The following is a 5,686-nucleotide window of genomic DNA, read 5'->3' on the forward strand; positions in this document are numbered from 1 at the left end:
TCCACCTCGTGCTGAAGCTGCTGCCACTAGTCATGGCCGAGACGATGAAATGCCAGCAACGTCGTCTGCCAAGGCCGATGCCCAATGTCATAGTACAGAGCATGTCAAATCCAAAACACCAAATATCAGTAAAAAAAGGACTCCAAAACCTAAAATAAAATTGTCGGAGGAGAAGCGTAAACTTGCAAATATGCCATTTACCACACGGAGTGGCAAGGAACGGCTGAGGCCCTGGCCTATGTTCATGGCTAGTGGTTCAGCTTCACATGAGGATGGAAGCACTCAGCCTCTCGCTAGAAAAATGAAAAGACTCAAGCTGGCAAAAGCAGCACAGCAAAGAACTGTGCATTCTTCGAAATCCCAAATCCACAAGGAGTCCAATTGTGTCGGTTGCGATGCCTGACCTTCCCAACACTGGACGTGAAGAGCATGCGCCTTCCACCATTTGCACGCCCCCTGCAAGTGCTGGAAGGAGCACCCGCAGTCCAGTTCCTGATAGTCAGATTGAAGATGTCAGTGTTGAAGTACACCAGGATGAGGAGGATATGGGTGTTGCTGGCGCTGGGGAGGAAATCGACCAGGAGGATTCTGATGGTGAGGTGGTTTGTTTAAGTCAGGCACCCGGGGAGACACCTGTTGTCCGTGGGAGGAATATGGCCGTTGACATGCCAGGTGAAAATACCAAAAAAATCAGCTCTTCGGTGTGGAGGTATTTCACCAGAAATGCGGACAACAGGTGTCAAGCCGTGTGTTCCCTTTGTCAAGCTGTAATAAGTAGGGGTAAGGACGTTAACCACCTCGGAACATCCTCCCTTATACGTCACCTGCAGCGCATTCATAATAAGTCAGTGACAAGTTCAAAAACTTTGGGTGACAGCGGAAGCAGTCCACTGACCAGTAAATCCCTTCCTCTTGTAACCAAGCTCACGCAAACCACCCCACCAACTCCCTCAGTGTCAATTTCCTCCTTCCCCAGGAATGCCAATAGTCCTGCAGGCCATGTCACTGGCAATTCTGACGAGTCCTCTCCTGCCTGGGATTCCTCCGATGCATCCTTGCGTGTAACGCCTACTGCTGCTGGCGCTGCTGTTGTTGCCGCTGGGAGTCGATGGTCATCCCAGAGGGGAAGTCGTAAGCCCACTTGTACTACTTCCAGTAAGCAATTGACTGTTCAACAGTCCTTTGCGAGGAAGATGAAATATCACAGCAGTCATCCTACTGCAAAGCGGATAACTGAGTCCTTGACAACTATGTTGGTGTTAGACGTGCGTCCGGTATCCGCCGTTAGTTCACAGGGAACTAGACAATTTATTGAGGCAGTGTGCCCCCGTTACCAAATACCATCTAGGTTCCACTTCTCTAGGCAGGCGATACCGAGAATGTACACGGACGTCAGAAAAAGACTCACCAGTGTCCTAAAAAATGCAGTTGTACCCAATGTCCACTTAACCACGGACATGTGGACAAGTGGAGCAGGGCAGGGTCAGGACTATATGACTGTGACAGCCCACTGGGTAGATGTATGGACTCCCGCCGCAAGAACAGCAGCGGCGGCACCAGTAGCAGCATCTCGCAAACGCCAACTCTTTCCTAGGCAGGCTACGCTTTGTATCACCGCTTTCCAGAATACGCACACAGCTGAAAACCTCTTACGGCAACTGAGGAAGATCATCGCGGAATGGCTTACCCCAATTGGACTCTCCTGTGGATTTGTGGCATCGGACAACGCCAGCAATATTGTGTGTGCATTAAATATGGGCAAATTCCAGCACGTCCCATGTTTTGCACATACCTTGAATTTGGTGGTGCAGAATTTTTTAAAAAACGACAGGGGCGTGCAAGAGATGCTGTCGGTGGCCAGAAGAATTGCGGGACACTTTCGGCGTACAGGCACCACGTACAGAAGACTGGAGCACCACCAAAAACTACTGAACCTGCCCTGCCATCATCTGAAGCAAGAAGTGGTAACGAGGTGGAATTCAACCCTCTATATGCTTCAGAGGTTGGAGGAGCAGCAAAAGGCCATTCAAGCCTATACAATTGAGCACGATATAGTAGGTGGAATGCACCTGTCTCAGGCGCAGTAGAGAATGATTTCAACGTTGTGCAAGGTTCTGATGCCCTTTGAACTTGCCACACGTGAAGTCAGTTCAGACACTGCCAGCCTGAGTCAGGTCATTCCCCTCATCAGGCTTTTGCAGAAGAAGCTGGAGGCATTGAAGAAGGAGCTAAAAGGGAGCGATTCCGCTAGGCATGTGGGACTTGTGTATGCAGCCCTTAATTCGCTTAACAAGGATTCACGGGTGGTCAATCTGTTGAAATCAGAGCACTACATTTTGGCCACCGTGCTCGATCCTAGATTTAAAGCCTACCTTGGATCTCTCTTTCCGGCAGACACAGGTCTGCTGGGGTTGAAAGACCTGCTGGTGACAAAATTGTCAAGTCAAGCGGAACGCGACCTGTCAACATCTCCTCCTTCACATTCTCCCGCAACTGGGGGTGCGAGGAAAAGGCTCAGAATTCCGAGCCCACCCGCTGGCGGTGATGCAGGGCAGTCTGGAGCGACTGCTGATGCTGACATCTGGTCCGGACTGAAGGACCTGACAACGATTACGGACATGTCGTCTACTGTCACTGCATATGATTCTCTCAACATTGATAGAATGGTGGAGGATTATATGAGTGACCGCATCCAAGTAGGCACGTCACACAGTCCGTACTTATACTGGCAGGAAAAAGAGGCAATTTGGAGGCCCTTGCACAAACTGGCTTTATTCTACCTAAGTTGCCCTCCCACAAGTGTGTACTCCGAAAGAGTGTTTAGTGCCGCCGCTCACCTTGTCAGCAATCGGCGTACGAGGTTACATCCAGAAAATGTGGAGAAGATGATGTTCATTAAAATGAATTATAATCAATTCCTCCGCGGAGACAGTGACCAGCAGCAATTGCCTCCACAAAGTACACAGGGAGCTGAGATGGTGGATTCCAGTGGGGACGAATTGATAATCTGTGAGGAGGGGGATGTACACGGTGATATATCGGAGGGTGAAGATGAGGTGGACATCTTGCCTCTGTAGAGCCAGTTTGTGCAAGGAGAGATTAATTGCTTCTTTTTTGGGGGGGGTCCAAACCAACCCGTCATATCAGTCACAGTCGTGTGGCAGACCCTGTCACTGAAATGATGGGTTGGTTAAAGTGTGCATGTCCTGTTTTGTTTATACAACATAAGGGTGGGTGGGAGGGCCCAAGGACAATTCCATCTTGCACCTCTTTTTTCTTTTTTTTTTCTTTGCATCATGTGCTGATTGGGGAGGGTTTTTTGGAAGGGACATCCTGCGTGACACTGCAGTGCCACTCCTAGATGGGCCCGGTGTTTGTGTCGGCCACTAGGGTCGCTAATCTTACTCACACAGTCAGCTACCTCATTGCGCCTCTTTTTTTCTTTGCGTCATGTGCTGTTTGGGGAGGGTTTTTTGGAAGGGACATCCTGCGTGACACTGCAGTGCCACTCCTAGATGGGCCCGGTGTTTGTGTCGGCCACTAGGGTCGCTAATCTTACTCACACAGCTACCTCATTGCGCCTCTTTTTTTCTTTGCGTCATGTGCTGTTTGGGGAGGGTTTTTTGGAAGGGACATCCTGCGTGACACTGCAGTGCCACTCCTAGATGGGCCCGGTGTTTGTGTCGGCCACTAGGGTCGCTAATCTTACTCACACAGCTACCTCATTGCGCCTCTTTTTTTCTTTGCGTCATGTGCTGTTTGGGGAGGGTTTTTTGGAAGGGCCATCCTGCGTGACACTGCAGTGCCACTCCTAAATGGGCCCGGTGTTTGTGTCGGCCACTAGGGTCGCTAATCTTACTCACACAGCTACCTCATTGCGCCTCTTTTTTTCTTTGCGTCATGTGCTGTTTGGGGAGGGTTTTTTGGAAGGGACATCCTGCGTGACACTGCAGTGCCACTCCTAGATGGGCCCGGTGTTTGTGTCGGCCACTAGGGTCGCTTATCTTACTCACACAGCGACCTCGGTGCAAATTTTAGGACTAAAAATAATATTGTGAGGTGTGAGGTATTCAGAATAGACTGAAAATGAGTGTAAATTATGGTTTTTGAGGTTAATAATACTTTGGGATCAAAATGACCCCCAAATTCTATGATTTAAGCTGTTTTTTAGTGTTTTTTGAAAAAAACACCCGAATCCAAAACACACCCGAATCCGACAAAAAAAATTCGGTGAGGTTTTGCCAAAACGCGTTCGAACCCAAAACACGGCCGCGGAACCGAACCCAAAACCAAAACACAAAACCCGAAAAATTTCAGGCGCTCATCTCTAGTTATAGTGTAATTTCCCTCTTTATGCGTAAGAATAAATGCAATTTGTCTTTTTTTACGTCTACATGTTCACTTTGTTTATGTGCTCTATGTCATATTAATGTCGCTTTTGCAAAAATGACAGCATCTTTGTTGTACTGTAGCTTACCACTTTTCTCCATGTTTTGGTATAGGCCAGGTACCTTCCTACTGCCTGATTATACTGTAGTCTCTGTTACTGGATTAAGGGACACTATTTCCACTTATACTGTAACTTCTTAAATTGACTTGGCTTGCATTTGACTACACGTGTAGAAATGGGGGATACCGCACTAAACCACTGATACTTGGCCTATCAGCCTTAATAAACCAAAATATACTAAATATTAGGGATAAATCCCACTAGATTAGTGTATTGGTGGTGCACCCTGAGTCAGTATTAAACCAATGATTTAACTAAGAGAGAAAAAGAAGACTTTGGTGTGGGTGCAGTCTTGGAATAGTCAGAAGGCGACTGTAGTGTTGAAATGTTTAAAACATATAAATTTTAATAATATGTGCTTAAAAAAAATGACAGTTGTAGTTTCCAATAAAGACATAAACTGGGACAAGACAATTCACTGAACAACAATAAACACTTAATAAAAATCCATCACACCGAATGGTAACTTATTGGTTGCTGATACTAATGATACCCTGTATTGGGAGACCAAAATGTGTTGCCTGCAAACTCAACCAGTCAAAAGGCCTAAGAGGAGTGTGAATTGTACCCTGGGTTGTAAAGAAAATGATATGAAACTTTGGTCTTTTGTAAAAGTACCATTGTTCACAGAAGAAGGAAAAAGAAAGAGAAACAAAGGAGCAAGAACTGAGAGGGTGAATTTGCTGTCAGTGTTAGGCTCAGAGCATGAATGCCTCCGGCCTCTACTACACCCGGTCTTCTTGGGAAGTCGCCCAACCCAGTACTGACCAAGCCCACACTGATTCGCTTCCAAGATCAGACGGATTTGGGCATTTCCAGTGTGGTATGATAGTAGGGGTATTAATACCCTAGTTGCTCTGGTGTCACTGATGAGAGTTCACATGGAAAATGGTATAGACATGACTGGTATTAGAAGAATAATAATCGTAAACTGATGGGGAATTTAAGGGATAGGAAGGAAGAGGATCTGCTGCCAGCGTTAGGCAGAGGAAAACAGGCAAATGCCCATTGCCACTGGATTGCTGGTGAGAGTCCGGAAAAGGAAAATAGCAAAGAAATAGAAAAAGTGTAAATGAACTATATCTGTTCACACTCAATTATCTTGTATTCAAATATGCACCCTGTTTCATCCATTTAAGCCACCAAAAAGACTATACTGCTTAAAGGTAATCTTGA

At 46.8% G+C, this 5,686-nt stretch overlaps 1 pseudogene; it reads right to left on the minus strand.

Annotated features, from left to right (window-relative positions):
* Positions 1–5,229: 5,229 nt before the first annotated feature.
* LOC134930587 (5S ribosomal RNA) lies at positions 5,230–5,347 on the minus strand (annotated as a pseudogene).
* Between the last annotated feature and the right edge of the window lie 339 nt (positions 5,348–5,686).

The sequence above is a fragment of the Pseudophryne corroboree genome, chromosome 5 (assembly GCF_028390025.1).
Source record: "Pseudophryne corroboree isolate aPseCor3 chromosome 5, aPseCor3.hap2, whole genome shotgun sequence".
Taxonomy (NCBI): Eukaryota; Metazoa; Chordata; class Amphibia; order Anura; family Myobatrachidae; genus Pseudophryne; species Pseudophryne corroboree.